Consider the following 22,193-nt stretch of genomic DNA (forward strand, 5'->3'; position numbering starts at 1 on the left):
CCTCACAATGGTTCCTTGCATCTCAATTGCTAGAATGAAAACAATACTTTGTGGTCCTTTTCGAGTGTTTTTCAGGACGCTCTTGGTTCTACAAACATTCTTCTTGTTAGAGAGACTCATGAGAAGCACTATCCATCTGCTTCTCGACATCTCCGACTACCAATGGCTATCTACTTTTAGGGATGAGGTCAAATTTTCTAGTGGGGTTACCTGTTTGGGCAGAGGCCGCCTCTTCAACACGACTTCTGTAGTTCATTCTGACAATTGAGCTAGATTCATCTGGATTGGTATTGGTTGGATGACATCACATTATAAGGACGTCATTTTGATGTGTTACTTTTGTCAGCTTCCTTGTATTATGTAGTTCACAACATGGAGTGCAATAACTCTAATGAGGACCTACATGAGTACATTGCCAAACTGTTGACCACGAGTGACATCATTCTGCAAGACTTTTGTGTCCTCTACATGGGTTTGATCCAGTTTGTATGGCCAAATCAAATTTGGGCACCATGGGCTTGCAATGTTTCTCTTAGTACAATCAAAGACCCCTCACTAGATATAACCAACATCTACTACAATTTGTGAAGTCCTCAAACTAGGTGGTCCTGAATGGGCTTTCTTGGCTTCGGTCTTTTCACATCTATCCTCATTGTGGTAATGTGAGTATAGTTGACTATGCTCTATTGTGTGCTTCCTTCATCCCCTCCATTAGTCGCTTCAACATCTCTTGCCTCTTCTTGGACGATCATGCCCTCCTTAGCCTTACCCTCAAGATATCCTCTTCCCACCTCCCCACCCCCTCTTGAGGTGACCCCCCACCTTCACTTCCTTTTTCTTTACTGAGAGTGATTGTGAACTGTTTGACCATCACCTTAGATGACTTCTCTCCTAGGATTTCTTCATTGATTGTGAGGGTCTTCCCTCCATGTTTGATTCACTTGCGGCCACGTTGTGGGAGTCGAACTTCCTCTCCATTCCCCACTGCACCTCTCTTTCCCGTAGCCCCAAGCGTAGGAGTACTTGCCCCATGAATCAATGGTTTGACGAGGACTACAAGTCCTTTCACAACTCGATTCGTTTTGCCTTCTCCACCCTTTCCCCTTTGTTTTTCTAGTTGAGGCTCGCTTAATATTGCCACTTTCTTTGTCACAAGAAGTGGATGCCTCATGATGCAGTGTAGATCCCTTTGTGCCTTTCTTTTGCAGTTTTCAAAGCTCTTCTAGTGCACCATGTTCTCTCGCCACACTTCCCCCTCCACTTTGCATTACATCTCCTTTGTCTCTCACACCTCCACTCTCTATGATATCCCTTACCACTCCTCTCTCCATTTCACCCCCAACCTCATTGCCACCTCTTTACGTTCTCCAATATCAGTGAGGCAATTAGATACATGAACAATAGCAAGACAACAAATAAGGAAGGGTTCCAAGCAGAGCTCTTCAAGCTTGGTATTACAGTTTTGGGCTCCTTTCTCATAGTGCTCTTTAGCAGAGTGGTTTGCACTGGCTTGCTCAACTCTTGGTCATGACATATTATCTATCCAATCCATAATACCAGGTTGTTCTTGGACCTTGATAGCTACATGACCATCATGGTTGAGAATATGTTTTTCAAACTCTATGCCATCGTGCTGCATACGATCTTATCCAATGAGCTTGATCAATGACATTGCCAGGCTAGGGGGTAGGCCGGTTTTCTTATAGATTTTTAGACCATGGACCATATTATGACTCTGCAAATTATCAACGAGGAGGCTTATCACCACTCGACGAAAGTCTAATGCTGCTTTGTAGGTTTTAACAAAGCCTTTGATTCTGTTCCTTAGATGACTCTCTTCCAGAGACTTAGGGACATTGGGATCTCTAACACTCTCTTGAGAGCTATCATGAGGTTATATAAGAGGGTTGTGTGTAGGTTGAGGACTCCTAGGGATTTTCAGATCCTATTCAGAGTACCATTAGGGTGAAGCAAGGTTGCCCTCTCTCCCCTACTCTTTTTGGTATTTACATTGACGAGCTCGAGTCCTTCCTCCGAGACTTCTTGCTTGGAGGTGGTGACTGCTACTACACCAAGCTTTGATCTCTATTTTACTATTTGCTGACGATGTAGTTCTTTTAGCTTCTTCTTCTGAGGGCCTCTAACAACTTCTTGATAGGCTGGCCTTCTTTTGTGAATCGCAACAATTAGTGTGAACTTGGGCAAGACCCGAGTGATGGTCATCAACTGCTTGAAGACCTTGTATCTCCATTTCTACTTTCAGAGTGAGAAGTTGAGATCCCATCCTCCTACATGTGCCTGGGGGTTACGTTCTTTGGAAACCGTTTCTGTATGAAACCTACCATGCAACCTCTTGTTAATTAGGGGTTTGATTCCCTAGCTATGCTTGCAATTTAGTGCTTCCGACATCACTTCCAAGATACCACGACCAAGATGTCCCTCTTGGACTCTTCGGTCGTTTGGGGGTCTTCTCTCCTAGAATTCGATTGGGCTTTGGTCGAGAGAGTCTAGAACCTCCTTTCACGCATTATTAGATGTTATCTGTCCATCCCCCACAATATCATCTTGGTCGAGTTTGGGGCTCATCCTTTCAAGCTTGGGGCCATCTTTGATTTGGCTTGGTTTCTACATCATCTTCAGAGCTTCATGGACAATATTGAGGGCCATCACATATATTCTTACCCAGCCCATTGATCTTTTGAGGTGGTAGTGGTCTCCGATCCTATTGACAGAGCTTGTTGTTGATTTGCCTAGGCCTATGGTCTTCTTGGTTTGATTGGGATTGCGATGGACCACCTTCCCCATTTTAGTTCTCTTAGGATGCCCCCATCACCTCCTTCCCTCTCAAAAGATGTTGATTGAGCACATTAGGCTTGACATCTATGGACTTATATTATCATATGGAGTAACCCTCTGGGGATCTCCGCACGATGATGGCTTTCTATGGTGAGCATTGTGCTGTCCTGCATTTTGTCATCACAAAATGCTGGTAACAGTATGAAACTTTTTCAAGCTAGTTTCGCGTATCTCTAAGTTGAATCTGGTATTCATTTGCTCAATGTTGATCGATCGATTAGTTTCAATTTGTATATCAAATCATTTTACTGAAGGCTTTCGTCAAGTCTTTTTTGTTTTACTTTTTGTTGAGCCTTTGCTTGATTTTTGAAGCCTTCATCGTTCTTTTCTTTGCCTTTGAGTTTGCATTTGTTGGTTTTTTGAAAGATCCCTGATGGATCTCTGCTGCTAATCTGCTGTAGCTTAATTATATTTTTTCTTTTTAATTTTCTTTTTCCTATTTATTAAAGTTTTCTTGCAAAACTAGACGGAAATGCAGAAGAGTTTGTTTGTTTTTGCGTTTTTGATGATTATTCAACATAGAAATGAGAAGGAGCAAATGATATGAAAAGAGTCTAAAAATAAATAACAATATGCAGCAAAATCAGAATTGATACAAATCGTACCAGGCAGATCTCTAAATTATAGAGCCAAATAAAGGATCCAGTACATTTTCCCTAACAATGATGCCAAACTGGCTGATGGAAAAGGACTGTGAACATGCAAACGTGTTCTGCTGATTATCCGACTCTCTATATTTCAAAGTGCTGCAAATGGCGGCTACTGCTGCAAGGCTCACTTTCCCATGTACCAATAATCATGCCCAGCTAAACAATACTGCAGACCCAAGCTGAAATGGCGTCCTCCTCCCCTGATAACAACTGATACCATTAAACATTCCAAGACCAAATATTGCTGAGGGTTACGTCCCAGCCAGTAAATACCTTGGGCTTTGCGTCCTAGAATAAAATCGCCCAAGCAGAGCAAATTTGTAAACAAGTTTAAAATGCATAATATGAATGAGGAATGGTGCCTCCATCTCCTTATAACCCCTTCCAAAGCAAATCGAACCCTAAAGTGACTCCAAAAGGCGTTGGGTTACAAAAGCGATTTAAGTCTTATTTTAAAGTGGCAATGTTACTAAAAATGACCAGTTTTCTCCATAGACATAAATCCGTTCACTGAATCGCCCTAAGACCAAAGAGAAAGATTTAGAAAAGTTCATGACCTTTCCAACGAGCTATCACACCAAGGGGTACGCATTCAAATGAGGTCAAAATTCCCCTTATTACTCCAAAATAGCTATTAACTTAGCCTTATTTAATTATTAAACACTAACTTAGGAAATATTAAAAATATAACCCAAATAGCTACAAAATGCCCAACTGACATCACAAACCATAAAATCATCTTGTCACCTGTCTGTGACTGAAGTCGGAAATCAAGGATCCACTGGCAATCTCATCCCTAAAATCTAAGGATGCTCCTAGATTTTAGGAAACAAGCTCTATCCCTCTGAAACTGAACCCAAAGAGAAAACTCATGGAAACCCAACCCTGTGCATGATCATACCTCCTAAAAAGTAGGAATGAACCCCATAAATATAGGAACTGTCTCCTAAAAACAAGGAACGTCTCCCAACTGATCAATAACCGCCAGAACACCAAGTCCCCAACACTGAATAACCATACTGGGTCTCTATCCAACGCTGTCAGCCTACAAGACCCCATAATAAGCTGACTCACATGTCTTTGCTAGACTGCGCTAGAGTGGGGACATGACAGTCCTCCCCTCTCGAAGATTCTTGCCCACAAGCAACTGTAATGCTGGATGCTGTAAGATGCTCTCACCCTCCTAGGTGGCATCCTCTATGGGAAGATCTCTCCATCGAACCAAATACTCTTGAATCACTTGGCTTCTCAGTTGCCGTTCCCTCACCTCAAGAATCTCATCAGGGACCAAAATCAATTTACCTTCCTCATCCATAGGAGGTAACTCGGGTTAAACCGTAATATGTTTTCCAAGGGCCTTTTTCAGGCAAGATACATGAAATACATTATGAACTCTGCTGCCAGGTGGTAACTCAACCTCATATGCAACCTCTCCCACTCGCCTGAGTATGCTGTATGGACCATAAAAATGTGGTTTGAGCTGCTCAGCTCCTCCCCTATTTAGGGTGCTCTGCCGATATGGTTGTAAGCGTAGAAAGACCATATCATCCACCTCAAATGCTCTCTCAATCCTGTGCTTGTCAGCGTACATCTTTTGTTGATTCTGGGCCTGCTGTAAATTCTCCCTAAGAGATCTCATGACATCTTGGTTTTCCCATAACCAATCTTGAGCCAAGGGTACTCTACTGTCACTAAATGCCAAATCAGTGAAAGATAATGCCTCATATCCATAGAGAGCTCTGAAAGGCGTCATGCCAATGGACGTATGATGTGTAGTATTATAACAATACTCGCCCAAATGCAACCAACGCACCCATGCTTTTTGCTGTCCTGACACATAGTTACACAAATATCCCTCAACCCACTTGTTGACTATTTCTGTCTGCCTATTAGTTTGAGGGTGGTAACTAGTACTAGGTGTTAACAAAGTACCTGCTAGCCTAAAAAGTTCCTGCCAGAAGGAACTCATGAATCTGCTGTCCCTATCACTCACAATGGTCTTGGGAAGACCATGAAATCTAAACACCTCTTTGAAGAATAACTCAGCCACCTGAGATGCTGTAAAATCTAACGCAATCGGAAAGAAGTGGGCATACTTTGTTAGCCTATCCACAACAACGTAAATGCAATCTTTCCCCTGAACCCTAGGAAGACCTGTAATGAAATCCATTGAGATCCCCGTCCACTTCTGTTCCGGTATAGGTAATGGCTGCAATAATCCTGCTGGGCAGGTATGCTCCGACTTGTTCTGCTGACAAGTCATACACTCACGGACATCGCGTAAAACATCATCTTTGAGACCCTTCCAAGAGAATCTCCCACGAACTGCCCTGTAAGTCTTACCATATCCTGGGTGTCCTGCTATAGGAGTATCATGGAGAGCATGCAAAATTTGTTCCTTCAACTGAGAACCTCGAACAAGGTAAACTCTGCCTTTGTAGTAGATAATATCATCTACCACACTGTATCTGTCATCCACTATCAACCCTTCCAAGATCTCACAAGAATACTGATCCTTGGAGTACTCAACTAAAAGTTGAGCCTTCCAATCCACTAAAATCTCGCTCAATGAACATAGGGCAGCCAATGAAGGTTTCCTAGAGAGTGCATCAGCCACAGTATTATTCTTCCTCTTTATGAATTCGATGTCAAAGTCATAAGCTTGAATTTTGCTAACCCATTTTTGTTGTCGATCATTGAGCTCTGTTTAATTTAGGAAATACTTTAGACTGTTATGGTCTGTTCTCACCACAAATTTGCTACCAACAAGATACTGTCTGAACTTAGCTAACGCATGCATAATAGCCAACATTTCCTTATCATAGGTAGAGTACAACTTTTCATTGTTTTGCAGCTTCCTACTCTCATAGGCAATGGGGTGTCTATTCTGCATCAACACTGCTCCTATACCCAAACCCGAAGCATCACACTCTAGGACAAATGGCTGCGAGAAATCAGGTAGTGCCAAAACGAGGCAAGTACTCATAACCTCCTTGGGTCTATCAAAGACCCCCTGTGCTTGTTCTCTCCATCTGAAAGCCCCTTTCTTAGTGAGATCTGTCAAAGGTGCTGCCAACTGCGAGAAACCCTTCACAAATCTTCTATAATATGCACACAATCCAAGGAATCCTCGTAACTCAGTAATGTTCCGAGGAACAGGCCAATTCTGAATCGTTTGAATCTTCTCTTCATGCACCTTCACCCCCTCAGCACTGATCACATGACCCAAATATAACAGCTCCCTCAATTCAAACTCACATTTGGAGAGCTTAGCAAATAGAGACTGACTCTCCATTATGCTAAGTACCTCCTCGAGATGTCTGAGGTGGTCCTCCCAAGTACTGCTGTAAATCAATATGTCGTCAAAAAACACTAGAACCGATTTCCTCAACTGCTTGTTGAAGATATGATTCATACAAGACTAGAAAGTAGCTGGTGCATTGGTAAGGCCAAAAGGCATTACCAGAAACTCATAGTGCCCGTAGTGACAACGGAAGGCAGTCTTGTGTACATCCTCTGCCCGTACCCATATCTGATGATAGCCTGAACGAAGATCAATTTTAGAAAAGTAGACAGCCCCATGTAACTCATCTAACAACTCATCAATGCGCGGAATGGTATATCTGTTTTTTATTGTCTTCTTGTTCAAAGCTCTATAGTCTACACACATCCGTAGAGTCCCATCCTTCTTCTTAACCAGCACTATAGAAGAAGCAAAGGGGCTGGAACTAGGCCAAATGAAACCCATGTCCAATAGCTCATGAATAGTCTTCTCAATTTCATCCTTATAGGCTCTAGGATGACGGTATGGGGTAGTAATCATTGGCTTCGCTCCAGCCTCCAACTCTATACCATGCTCAAAGCCTCTATCTGGTGGTACTCTAGGAGGTATATCACCAAACACTCTACTGTGACGACCGATCACTGACTGAATGTCCACATGAAATACACGGTCATCCTGAGATATGGGTGTTTTGGATTTAACCAAACAGTGTGTAGCCCAAAGCACATCATTATGCCTAAGGATGGTCTCCATCCTGCGAGAAGTCACTTCTCTAGGTCCACCATCTGACGTTGCCCTCAAAATCACCTTCTGCCCACCAGAAAGAAACTCTAATTGCATACGGTGGTGATCAATAATGTAACGCCCAATACCTTGTAACCATTGCATGCCCAAAACCACATCATAATCTTCTATGGGAAGCACATAGAAGTCATCAGTCAAAGTATAATCTCCCATCTGAATACTAAGTTGTGGAATCCGCTTGGTACAACGCAAGATAGCACCATCAGCCACCTTCACTCCAAAACCACCAAACTCCTCGTACTGTAAGCCACGCCTCTCAACTAATTTCTGATCAATAAAGTTATGCATAGCACCTGTGTCTACCAAATTGGTGATCTGCTTACCGTTAAGTGTACCTTTTAACCGAAAGGCATGAAACTTAGGATAACTGGAGAGGGTAGCCATAGCTACTTTAGCTGATTCCACAGGCTCAGGGGTGTCTAACTCCAAGTGTGTCTGAAACTGCTCAACATCCTTTGTATTATCCTCAATATCAGTATCAGGAACCTCCTCATTCCCTAACTCAGAAGTCACCTCAATCAAATGAACCTTTCCTTTACCCATACAACGGTGTCCTGGTTCCCATGGTTCTTTGCAGGAAAAACACAACTTTTTCCTCCTCAATTCATTCCTCGTCTCCTGATTCATCCAAGGAGTTTTAGATGAGGTCCCTCCTTTGTTCTGTGATGTATTGGCCTTTTGTGCAGGCCGTGAATCTCTAAATGATTTCTTATCTGCCTGATAAGAAGTGGGAACAGTATCCAGTCTCAATGTCACATCAATAGCCTCCTTAAGAGTAGCTGGTTGGAAAGCATGTACCAACCCCTTTAGCCTATCCTGCAAACCCTCAATGAACAACATCACACTACGTTTCTGGGGCATATCAGGTACCATAACTGCAATATGCTGGAACTCATTAATATAGGCTTCTGCATGACCAGTTTGTTTAAGGTGAGCCAACTCTTTGTAATAAAGTTCTGTATCCTTATGGTCAAACCGTGCAATGAGTCGCTCGATGAACTCAGCATAGGAGTGAACTAAGGCATGATCTTGGGTGACCAATCCATGGTGCCACCAATCATAGGAAATCCCCTCTAAATGCAACACAGCAAACTGAATAGCCTCACGCTCAGGCATGGGCCTTAATGAAAGATATATGTCTAGCTTGTGGACCCAAGCTCGTGCGCTAGTGTCTCTTGAGCCATTATATGGGGCCAATGTAATCTTCCCAGTAGCTCTGTTGAGGTCACAATTCTGCTACTGTTGTGGTAGTCTATTACCATGATCTCCCTTGAACCTGTTTGTATCTCTACGCTGTGCACAATACTGGGGAAGAGGGAAGACGTCCCTAACCTCCGGAGGTAGAGCTCTCCACTCAGCTGTGGCCGCCAAAACTGACTCTTGAAACCCCACTTCTGGTGGTTCCACCTGTGCTGGCCGTTCACCTGGTATGAATTGGGGAAGCAATGGCCTATTTGTAGTAGGTGTATGATGGCGATGCCTCCTACTGGAATGAAGGGAGCTCCCAACTGAAGAATGGGACTGATGGCTGTGCTGACTACCAGCCACTGAAACTGATCTACCTTGCCTGCCTCTGTGTCCACCCATCTCCAAACGCTCCAAGGTATCTTGTAATCTGTCTAAAGCCTGAGCAATCCTGGGCTGAGTAGTGAATAGGGTCCGCACCATCTCTCTTTCTTCTGCCTCTGTAGGCATGCCGTCGCTAGCAGCACCCTGTGCCTCACCCATAGTTGGTATCTGTGTGTCTCTGGTGGCCTCTGCTTGCCACTGGTTTCTCCTGCGCTCGTAGAACCTGTGTATTTCTCCACCAGGATGCATAGATTTGTATTCAATCCACCAACTAGTGACTGCCCAGATGCCAATATGAATTATCAAAACTTTTTAGCCAGTACCCAGATGCTGAAATGAATTATCAAAACTTTTTATCTAATACCTAGAAGCCAAAAATTGTTGTAATAATTTCTCACAAACCCTACTGGCCGGCAGGATGTAAGCTCTGATACCACTGAAAGATCCCTGATGGATCTCTGCTGCTAATCTGCTGTAGCTTAATTATATTTTTTCTTTTTAATTTTCTTTTTCCTGTTTATTAAAGTTTTCTTGCAGAACTAGACGGAAATGCAGAAGAGTTTGTTTGTTTTTGTGTTTTTGATGATTATTCAACATAGAAATGAGGAGCAAATGATATGAAAAGAGTCTGAAAATAAGTAACAATATGCAGCAAAATCAGAATTGATACAAATCGTACCAGGCAGATCTTTGAATTATAGAGCCAAATAAAGGATCCAGTACATTTTCCCTAACAATGATGCCAAACTGGCTGATGGAAAAAGACTGTGAACATGCAAATGTCTGCCGCTGATTATCCGACTCTCTATATTTCAAAGTGCTGCAAATGGTGGCTACTGCTGCAAGGCTCACTTTCCCATGTACCAATAATCGTGCCCAGCTAAACAATACTGTAGACCCAAGCTGAAATGGCGTCCTACTTCCCTGATAACAGCTGATACCACTGAAAATTCCAAGACCAAATACTGCTGAGGGTTACGTCCCAGCCAGTAAATACCCTGGGGTTTGCGTCCCAGAATAAAATTGCCCAAGCAGAGCAAATTTGTAAACAAGTTTAAAATGCATAATATGAATGAGGAATGGTGCCTCCATCTCCTTATAACCCCTTCCAAAGCAAATCGAACCCTAAAGTGACTCCAAAAGGCGTTGGGTTACAAAAGTGATTTAAGTCTTATTTTAAACTGGCAATGTTACTAAAAATGACCATTTTTCTCCATAGACATAACTCCGTTCACTGAATCGCCCTGAGACCAAAGAGAAAGATTTAGAAAAGTTCACGACCTTTCCAACAAGCTATCACACCAAGGGGTACGCATCCAAATGAGGTCAAAATTCCCCTTATTACTCCAAAATAGCTATTAACTTAGCCTTATTTAATTATTAAACGCTAACTTAGGAAATATTAAAAATATAACCCAAATAGTTACAAAATGCCCAACTGACATCACAAACCATAAAATCATCTTGTCACCTGTCTGTGACTGAAGTCGGAAATCAAGGATCCACTGGCAGTCTCATCCCAAAAATCTAGGGATGCTCCTAAATTTTAGGAAACAAGCTCTATCCCTCTGAAACTGAACCCAAAGAGCAAACTCATGGAAACCCAACCCTGTGCATGATCATACCTCCTAAAAAGTAGGAATGAACCCCATAAATATAGGAACTATCTCCTAAAAACAAGGAACGTCTCCCAACTGATCAATAACCGCCAAAACACCAAGTCCCCAACACTGAATAACCATACTGGGTCTCTATCCAACCCTGTTAGCCTACAAGACCCCATAATAAGCTGACTCACATGTCTCTGCTAGACTGAGCTAGAGTGGGGACATGACATTTTTAGTCCTTTGATTTTGCACATTTCATGTCTTTCACTTTTCCCTTCGATTCGGTCTAACCTAGAGCTCAATTGGAGTTGTCAATCAAGAGATATGGCCATTTTAGTGTCCAAATAGTGGACCTTTTTGATGCAACAACACAAATAAAAAATATCATGTTATTTCTAATTTGACATTCACTTTTTGAAAAATATAACTTAATTCACTTTATGTTATGTTTTGAAGTTGCTTTATCTTTTAAATTTTCACTTAAAGTAATTATAGTGCACTTTATGTTATATAAGTTGAGTTACTTTTTGATTTTTCACTTAAGTGACTATATTAACTATATAGTTTAATTTAATTTTTAACATTTAAATCAAATGCGCTAGTAAATATTACTTTTAAAATGATATTTACATGTTATATTGTTCATATGATATGTAAATATAATTTATGTCCCACTTAAGTAATGTTTTAATGAATTTAAATTTACATGTGCTTATTAAATCACTTAAAGTCATCAAAAGTGGACATTTTATATGTCATTACATGCAAAATCCATCAAAAGTGGACTCTTTACATGCCATTGCATATAATTTCAACTTAGACATATTAATCCATCAAAAGTGGACCTTTTCCATGTCTTTGCATATAAAGTTCAACTTGGTGGACTTTTTAGATATCATTACATCATAAGGTTATCAAAAGTGGACCTTTTTGATGTCACTGCATCAAAAGTTAAGTTTTTATATCTTTGCATCCAAAATGTGAGATGTAACTTAAAATGTACAATTGCATAAAAAGGTCCGATTTTGATTGCTTGCACATTTTAAAATATGCTATTGACCCAAAATGGTGCAATTTGCCTTGTTTGCACATTTTAAAATATGCTATTGACTCTAAAAGGTCCAATGTTAAACTAAAGCATGATTTAGTATGTGTATTGGCCTCCAAAAAGTCTGATTTTGAAGAAATACATGTCTTTGCCCTCCAAGAACCTGATTTTGATCATAAATGGTGATTTCTTTGATGGATTTGCATGGGATTTTCTCTATTGGAGGCGTTTTTACTTGGCAATGATTTTCCTTGCATCAAAAATTGATCTAACATGTCCAAAGACATTATTGGAATCTCCAATCTAGGGCAGTTTTTTGAGGAAATAAACAAATAACTCCATTTTTGATCAATATTTTTGCTCCAATGCAAATCGATCTGGCTTTATTTAGGGATTGCATTGCATGTTGATGCATATTTTGGTGTTTAAATACCAAATCGATTTGGTCTTGCATCTTGGTGTAAAACATTTTTCACCAAAAACATCCCAAGCATATGCATCTTAAAAATGTTGGATCTTGGAGCAATTTTAGGGTGCGTTTTGGCATCTTTTAACAACTATTCCTTGTTTGCTGCCCTCTTCCATTCGAATTTGTAAAAGGTTAAAAGATTCAAACATTTTTGAAGAATTTTTCAACATTGGAGCATCTTTCTCCTTCATTTTTGGCACTTAATTTCCATGTAAGTGGACTTTCTTTCTCGCTATTTAATTTGTGCTTATCTTGCTGATTTTATGCACATAATTGCTTAATGATTGCCACTTGTTGAAATATATGCCATGGAAAGTGCATTTTTCTTTTAAAAATGAAGAATTTGTTCATTTTCATGTTTTTGGTTCTTTCCCAAGTTCCAATTTCGAATTTGAGTGTTGAATTGTGTTGCATCTTGGCATGTTTGAGTCACTTTTTAAAGGTACATTTTTCTTTGTGTTTTTGTGTTTTGTGTTTGCTTGCCGGTTTTCTTCACATTCGAAAAGTCACAAGTTCTTTCCCAAGAACTTGTTGTTGCTTCATTTCATGGGAAAGCATCATCACATTCCACTTTCGGTTTCCGTGTCACAACACCTCACCTCCCATTCAACGAATGCGATCACATGTTTTCCATCTCATTCAGCATTTGCGCATGCATGTAATCTCATTTTCCGTTTTCATTTTCACTCATCTCACTTTTCGCATTCATTCGCACGACACGGTTACATGAAATGCTTTACGTGTAATTGCATCCAAAAGGTAATATTTTGATTTAAAAGTCACTTTTTGAAAATTAAAAAAGATGTAATTTTTATCTTCCATGTATTTTGACTTCGCCTTTTCACCTAAGATGACTATAAAGTTCATTTTTCCTCAAACTTCATTCATTCCCATCTCTCCATATGCATTTGCGCTTGCATGAGCAAATACATGCTTCCGCATCTTTCCATGCTTATGCACCTCATCCTCCATTCGCATTTGCATCTAAAGTGCATCCTCCATCCGCATTCGCATTCCATCTTATTCTTCATCCCTTGTTACATGTTGCACTTACATATAATCATTTTTCATGCAATAACGTTTTGAAGACCATAAGTTACATTTGAAAATCAGCAATCTCCATTTGCACGCATTCCCATGTGCCAAACACTTTACTTCAAAAAAAGGATTAAAGGTGCTAATGGAAAGTTATTCTGAGTTTACATCCGGACATTGTCAAGAAGGTTTTCAAAGTGTTAGAGAATCCAAAATGTGTCAATCTACAAAGGAGAATTCATGACAACTTGAGCGAGGAAAGCTTGAACATGTCAAAGTTTTCAAATGACAATGGACAATTCATCAAAGAGAGTCAGATGTTATCAAAAGATGCAAGACCGTGGTTATCAAGGGGAATGCAATGGCACCAAAATACAGGAACTCCCAATCCTGTTATCATCTAGGATAGCATCCACGTACAAGGCCTTTCAGGACAATCCCTAGGAGTGTTTTAATTCTCTTCCGTCTTTCTTCTTCTTCTTCTTTTATGTTTGTAATTGAAGAGTATTTATTGCATAAAAAAGTGTAATTACATGTAATGCAAGTTGCACAAGCAATTGCATGTAACCCTATATTTTCTCTTTTAGTTAGACTAGGTCAAAGTTGGTCGAGTTGCTCCAACTTTTTTCTCCACCTTTTTCTCAACTCCATGTGGCTATATAAAGGAGTATCCCCTCATTGTAAAAATCATCTTTTGTTGTATGCAAGAAAGCTTTGCCGCATTTGTGCAAGCATAACTTTGATTGTGTAGTATGAATTTCGGAGAAAAATGAATAAAAGAAGCAATTGAATTAATTGTGATAGAGAAAATTAAAAGCTTTGACTGTAATTTGTGCCTATTGTCTTGATTCATGTTATTAATGTGTGTTCAATAAAAGATCATAGTGATTTAAGAAACAATTGGAGCTGAAGCTTTGATTGGGAGCGGTTGTAGAAATATATAGCTAGAAGCTTTGTTTGTAGCTTATACTTCTTTGTTAAATTCACAAAATAGTTTTCTTACTTTTAGGAGTCTTTGTGTCCTAATTGTAAAGCTTTTCATTTAGAAGTATGATGAGACTTAGAGCCAAACCGGTACATTTTCAACTAGCCTTTGAGTTAGTGAAGGTTTATCGGTATCACTATTTCCAACTCTTGATAGAAGTGTAGTTAGAGATTCACCTTGCCCATTACTTGCTCCATGAGTAAGTGGATTCTTTCTTGAAAGTTAAGAAGAAAGGATATTGGTAACACCTATTTTTTCAAAATCTCTAGACTTCTTGTTTATCTTTAATTGATCCAAGGAACGGATAGAAGAGGAAGCCTTCCCTTTAAGGTAGGAGAGACTCTGTCTCACATGCTATGGCTGGTCATCCTATTTTGCGACTGGATTTTTACCCAAAACTGTCAGTTGCAAAATATCCACCCAACACATTGCATGGATATCTAGGATGAGGTTATTGTGTGCCCTTGGTACCTCACATGCCATTGGACTCATGCCATTTGCATTTCTTTGGGATCTTTTAGAATGAGCTTCCATCTATTATGTATACAGATTGACCACTAGATTGACAGAGAGGACAGGATCTGCCACCGGTGTGCCTTTGGGAAAGGAAAAATTGAGACCCATTTTGTTTTCTTATGCCCCATCAATTATGATATCAAGGGGAGGTTTTACTGCTTGTTCAAAGAATGCAAATCCCTCTCTTCATCGTTGTCTTGCACTTTATCTCTAGGAGGCCAATGTGACTTCACGATCACACTTTTCAGCTTTAGATCTCATTGAAACAACTTTCAAACAAGCTCACCACTTCCTTTTTCACACCCGTGTCTCTTGCCTAGGAGACGAAGCAGCTGCTCGATCCTCCTTCAGGTCGCACCAAATCTTTGAGGCCTTGTAGAGGACACTCGACAACATAACCCTATCTCCAATGGCTCCTGAGATGATCCGGGGCACAGCCTCTTCCCAAACCGTATCCTTAGGTTCTAGACTACTTCTTGTCTGTTCAGAGTATTTAGTCTTTCCTCGTTTAGTTCTTTTTCTTTATTTCTTATTCTTTTTGCAAACATGGTTTGGTGCTCCCGCTACTGACTCTTGCCTTGTTATACATTTTCCAGTCCCTTAGACCCTTGTGGTCTCTTGTTGAACATTGATAAATTTATCGTATCTTTTCTGTATGAACATCTTCTACTTCTTTGCCAAATTTTGAAATTAAAAGTAAGACAAATATGCTTATGTGTCATCCCTTCTAGAAACTTTCTTCAATCAATCAAATATATTTTGGCATTACTACATTCCTTTTCTTCCGCTTCCTCCTTTAGCTTCAGCTTTTTGTTGGACTCCATCCTTTGTCGAAGAATAGGTATTTGTGTATCCATCATGTATTGTACGGCAATCAAATTACCAGGGTTTCCCTGATTACTAATGGAAAACATCCATAGTTATAATATGAATATCACACAACACCTCATCATGATAGTTCACAATGTTGAACATTCCTAGACATTGTTCATTGACCAAAGCCTTATGATCTTTCTACAACCAAGCAATTCAGTAGGGATCCAAATGCTTTTTTTCTCTAACTTAAACTACTAACCTTTTTCTTAGAGACAAGATTCTTTGTGCTACAACTATCAATAATAACATGGCATACCTTACGATTACACTTACACTTGGTGTGAAATAAATTCTTTCTTTCTTCAGGTTCATTCTAATCATACAACAAGGCTTTTGTAGTAACCAAGACTTCTCCTCTTTCAACATCTTCAGAATGTGAAGATTTGGCTTCTTCGTCTACATGCTCAACTCGTGCATTGACCTTAGGTCTTCTATTGGCTCTCCCTTGATGTTGATTACATTCATGAGCTCTATGTCCACAATGGAAACATGTTCCATGAAAAACACATTCTCCTGATCCTTGTCCTCTTCCTCTCTAATCCCTTTAATTTTGATCATGGGAATGATTCAAATTATTTCCCCTCAAATTCTGATTGCTAGTTTACTCATCATTCTTTTCTTATCTTCATTTCAGCCTCCATAAGACCGCCCACTGGATCTTCCACCATGACGTCTTCCACCTTGCTTTCTTTCGGACTTCTTGTTTAGCTTCTCTTCCATGCTTAAAGAAAATTGGTATGCCTCTTCGATATTGGTCATTCTAACTAGGCTTAATTCCTCTCGAATACTTGACTTTAACCCATATAGGTAACAAGAGTTTTTCCTTGTCAGCTTCCACATGCTCTATTTTGATGAGGACCTGATAGAGCTCTTCTGTATATTCCTGAACAGGCCTTCCCACTTGCTTCAACCCTTGCGTTTTCTTGAGTAGATCAAGCTCATAATCAACAATTTTTAATTGTCTCTTTAATAAATCCACCATCTGATCCCATGTTGTTTTCTCCTTTCCTCTTCTATTTCTCTCAAATCAAATCTCTTGGCACCAAATTTTTGCACGACCCTTTAGTTTGTCCTTCGCAAATTTGATCCTATCAAGATCTTCCATATCTTCATACTCAAAATATTCTTCCAGATCATTGATCAAGTCCATCTGTTCCTATGGGTCAATATTTCCCAAAAATGTGGGGACTTCAATCTTGGGTCTTTTTCCAATCTTGCAAATAGACCTTTAAATCCTATCCTTCTCAAGAGCTCTAGCTACTTTTGTTGCTTCATGTTCAACTCGCCCTTCTTCAAATTCCTTCTCATTTCATCTCTTGCCCCAATATTCATTCCTTTACGCAACTCCTCTTGCAATGCTCGCACTTGTCTCTGAAGGGCTCTAAAATCCTTTTTTGTTCCACTACCAACTCTTCTACCACAGTTACTTCGTGGAGGTATTTTTGCACTTACCACTCAAACTCACAACCACAGTCTTGGTGCAAATTGCTTCACATTCCGCGATTTGTCTACACACCCGAGAACTTCTCTAATAGTACTTGATGAAGTGTACTCCCATTATTAACACGCACACACAACATAATAGAGAAATAACAACAAATTGCAAGAACATGAAACTTGCTTTCTATTATCTCCAATGAAATGGAATTACAATATTCAGAAATATGACATGGAAAGTCACGTGGACGTTTTCCTTAGAATATTCTGCAAGCCAAAGCCACCATATACCTCCCCAAAATTGTCCTAGACAACCTTATGGTCCTTTAGATAGGCATTTTTTTTAGCTGCCCAAAAAGGTTCTAGAAATTTCAGCCCTAAATTTTGAGGATGACCAACCCTAAGATATTTTAATTCATATTTTATTACATTAGAATTGGCCCCAAACAACTTTGGAACTCAAAAGAGATTTTGAAGGAATTTCATTTTCTTCTACTTCAGGTACTGCAACTTCTGGAGACCATAACTCATCGGCAATTGTCCTGATTAGCTATTATGACCTTGTTTAAGAAATGGGGTGAACAATTCTACATCACACAACTTGTGCGGGTTCTAGTCATCCAAGGTTTAACCCCTTTTCAAAGCCCTTGAAGCCTTCAAAACTTGCTGATAATACCAAGATCTTTCAATATCTTCAAAACTAGACTTAATCTTGCAATGAAACTTTACTAACAGGCTGATTTATCCAAAATGAACCTTCGGAAAGAATTTAGAACATTTTGAGCTTCAACAATGAACTTACAAAAAATAGAAGTTTATAAAAATGACAACTCTGCACTAAGATAGCCCTTATTGACAAACCAAATAATATTTTTGGGTGATGCAAGATTGCCATTACACCCAAGATGCTCCTGCATTACTTTCAAAGAATAGTTAACTTATATTCAAACAAAGAAACATCCCATCTATTCACTTATGCCAATTGTTTAAAAAAAAATGCCTATGATTAAAAGCTGCAAAACTATGGTTCAAATCAAGTATTTATTTTACAATCAAGTTATGAAATCCACATTTTATTTTGATATGGTTGTCACTTGTCATTGTTTAAGTCACTACTCAGCTATAAAGCTACCATATTAAAATCGTACTAGTTATCTCTTTTCTCACTTGCATAATATGCATATTATTTATGTTTATTGCTCATTATTTTGTATAGAACAAATTAGATCCTTATCAGAATGAAAGCATAAGTCCTATTGTTGATTTTTTGATTGTGTGTAATATCTATGATGGATTCGAAGAGGGGAGTTTTCCCTCTTCCTATATACTTACAGTGGTACCCCTTCACCAAGGGTCACCACTCTTCACATGAGGTGCAATTAAATTAAATTATATTATTATGTAATATAATTATATAATTATCTCTTCTAGTTATTTATATATTAATTTATATAATTAATGTATAATTATATTCTCTCAATAAATATAATTATTATATTATCAATCTAATAATAATTATATTTTTGAACAATATAATAGTATACTATCAATATAATTATTATATCGCAATAATTATATTATCACAACTTTTATGTTATCTATGTCGGCCAGAAGAAACTGACCATAGCTACAATAACATTAACACCTCTTAGCTATAGAGGAATCCTTCTTGGTCTCTGAGTTATTTAATGATATCCATCATGGCTACTCCTAGAGGATGGGTCCATCATAGCTGCTCCCATGAATAGAAATGCAAATGAAAGCAAGCACTCATGAAATCACTCAATGTGACGTCATCATCTCGTCATGACGTTCTCCATGGCTCTCCTAGAGGGTGAATAATCACAAGTGCTAAGTTATGGATTCTCGCACATGACATCAACCACAATTGCTTTTAGAGCATGGAAAGAACATGTGCACAAGTGCTCATCATGGAATCACTCAATGTGATGTCACCATCTCATAATGACATTCACCAAAACCACTCCTAAAGGGTGAATAAACACAAGTGCAAAGTAATCGATTCTCTCTCATGACATCTACCATGGCTACTCCTAGAGTGTGGAACAAGGGCTTTTGGCTCAGAATGCTCTCTCAGAGAGAAGAATGCATTACAAGGGTTGGCACTTCAAAGTTCTTCGTCTCAAAGAAAATTGTTACTAGGGTTGATATCTCAAATTTCACTGTCTCAAAGAAAAATGCTACAAGGGCTTTCACCTCAAATTTCTCCGTCTTAGAGAAAAGTGTATTAACAATGGTTTCACTTCAAACTTCTCTCACAGGGAAGAATGCTTTATATTACATCTCTACAAACTACTAATGCTAAGACACCCTCTCAGCAAGTTCTTCATTCTTTATAACTCCAAGGTTGTCTCAAAATTGCACAAACTTCACTTTGGCAAGGGGCTTGCTGAGAATAATGACCATTTGATCATCAATGGTAATGTTGCTCAGCTGAATACCATTTGATCTCTACATGCTTTGACCTGTCATGAAGTACAAGGTCGGAGTCTGCATACTCAAGTTCACCAAGTATCCATCAATCTAAGGATATCTTGACCTCGGTGTCAGTATAAAGGCCTTCGAGCCTATACACTAGGAATTCTATCCCTGGAGTCAAAGTCCTTTGAGTGCTACAATTTCTTGATCACTAGAGAAACCATCTCGACATGGTCTATTCCCTCTGAACTAATATGACCAAGATCTTTGGAAATTAGCTGAAGCAGATCCTTCTAACTGCTCCCTCTATCATGGAAGCATACCCTGCTCACATGATCCCGATCATTGAAGATATCTTGCCCCAAGAGACTCTCATCATTTGGCATGATCCACATAAGGTTGAAAGTGCTAGATCCAAGACCACCTTGGACCTACTGTCATAGGCTCGAGTCCTAGACTGGATAGGAATATGACCAGCCCAAGATTAGAACAAAATCCCCTTGCATTCTGCTCCCTTTGAAGCTCAAATTCTTGCATCAACCTCTTGACCTCCTCATCAAGTTCTAATGGATTATCAGACTCTCTTTTGAAGAAAAGTCTCCAACTACCAACTCAGTTTCATAGTAGCAATTATCAAGTTTTTCCTTCCTTGATTACAATCTCTTGTGCTTATTGGTCTGTCCTGAAAGAGATTGCCTACTTTTATTTGATAGATCTCAGAATCTTAGTCTACTTCCACTACCAGAGGGACACAACAGGAGCGGTCAGGTTGAGCTTTCAGCTCTTGCCGACAATCACATCACTATCATAATCAGAATTATTTCCATCTACAATCTAACAGTGGTTGAACCACATTCTCCACAGCTTGCTGAGCAATCAACTACTTTGTTCTTGACAAGATCGAAAAGTACTTAGCAGCAATTATAGTTTCTACCTACTGCATCATCACAAGCTTTTACAGAAGTTGCCACACTCTGCATCCAATTATTTTGTATCTTCTCTTCTTTATTTGTTTAGCCTCATCAAACTTGTTGCTATAATAGCCAAGTTGTTTCCATTTACCTCTCTTATATGATCTTTAAGATTTGAAACTGATTTCTTAAATTTAATTGTTCTACTTCCATGATGTTGCTGTGATGCTATTTCTGCACAGTAATTTCTCTTAAATCGTGCATGCATGATGTACAATTTTATTGCTCAACTGATCGTATGATTTGATCTGAGTAGTAGAATAAGTTCTCCACATGTTTGATCATCCCTCTTGGATTCTATTACCCTTTTTGTGATGAACTCATATCATTGTTTTTTATAGTTGATAGCTAATTTTGCTTGTTGTTATTATTCAACTGTATCATTAATTGAAGATGATGGTGGAAGGGTATACAGTCACAGATGACTCTAACCTTTTCAACGATCAATATCCCTCCCATCTATGAATTTTCTTCTACAGTACTTTGTAATTGTTTGTATAAAATCATCGGTAGATGTTATGGTTGATACCATAGTTCCAAGAATCACGGCGATTCATGCGATTCACGCGATTTGGCGTTTCGATTCAAGCCAAACGATTTTTTGTGAATCGGTGAATCGAATCAGCGATAAAGGGTTTATGAAATAAGTTACTCACTAAATTTCAAGGGTTTTTTTAATTTTCCGATTCATGGCCGATTCGATTCCGATTCATGGCCGATTCACGATTTGATTCGGCCTTGCCGATTCCGATCCGATTCCGATTCTTGTTACTTTGGTTGATACATATCTGAATGGGATAGACCATATGTTTTTAACTGCCCGGAAAATGGTTTAGAGTTTGAGGATGCTGAGTTTTGATGCCCTCAAGGAAAATGGTTTAGTTTTTGAGGATGCTGAGTTTCGATGCCCTCCAACTATCTACACAGCCAAGCTATGAGTTATACATCAAACACATTGATATGGGTTATGCTGTGAAATCTGAATATATCTGACATAGCCCCAGTACACTTAGACCCGATATTGAAGAGGGTATGCTGAGTCAGGCGAACTGTAACCTAATGGAGTATGATGTGGTGGCCTTGAATATTGCAGTCATACTATATTAGTCGACGCCAATAATTTTCCATGATAACCATGGGCATTGATTGTTTGTGGCATCCTTACTTACAGAAAATAATATTATGAAAATCAAATAGTCAATCCAAATGTCTATTAGCTTTGACTAGACATACCTGTAACTTTGAAAGGCTATCCCAAATATAATGAGTGTAGGCAAACAAAGCTAGATTATTATTCAGGTTAAAGATTCTGTAAATCGAATGCTGTAAATATCATTTTTATTCGTTCTCCTTCCTTTATTCTTATACCATAATTCTCCCTGCTCTAGTATTGTCCTCTGACATTTCTGTTGATGATACTACGTCAATAATCATCCCTGTATGACAGTTCTATCCATTGCAGATAGACATCAATCAGAATCGCTCAATCTTTGATATCTTTATTGAGAGCTTCTTCCCAGGCTTAACTCTGGTACCATGCTACTTTTTTGATTGTGCTTATGGTGGATTCCAAGAGAGGAAGTTTTCACTCTTCCTAAATACTTATCAGTGGCACCCCTTCGCCAAGGGTCACCACTCTTCACATGAG

General features: G+C 39.2%; 1 protein-coding gene across 1 annotated transcript in view; it reads left to right on the forward strand.

Annotated features, from left to right (window-relative positions):
• LOC149541381 (putative fructokinase-7) overlaps positions 1–22,193 on the forward strand; it is a 174,285-nt gene that overhangs the window by 85,207 nt on the left and 66,885 nt on the right. The gene's annotated exons all lie outside the window — the stretch shown is intronic.

Source organism: Cupressus sempervirens, chromosome 8 (genome assembly GCF_028749045.1).
Source record: "Cupressus sempervirens isolate cs-2001-9-10 chromosome 8, ASM2874904v1, whole genome shotgun sequence".
In the NCBI taxonomy this organism is placed as follows: Eukaryota; Viridiplantae; Streptophyta; class Pinopsida; order Cupressales; family Cupressaceae; genus Cupressus; species Cupressus sempervirens.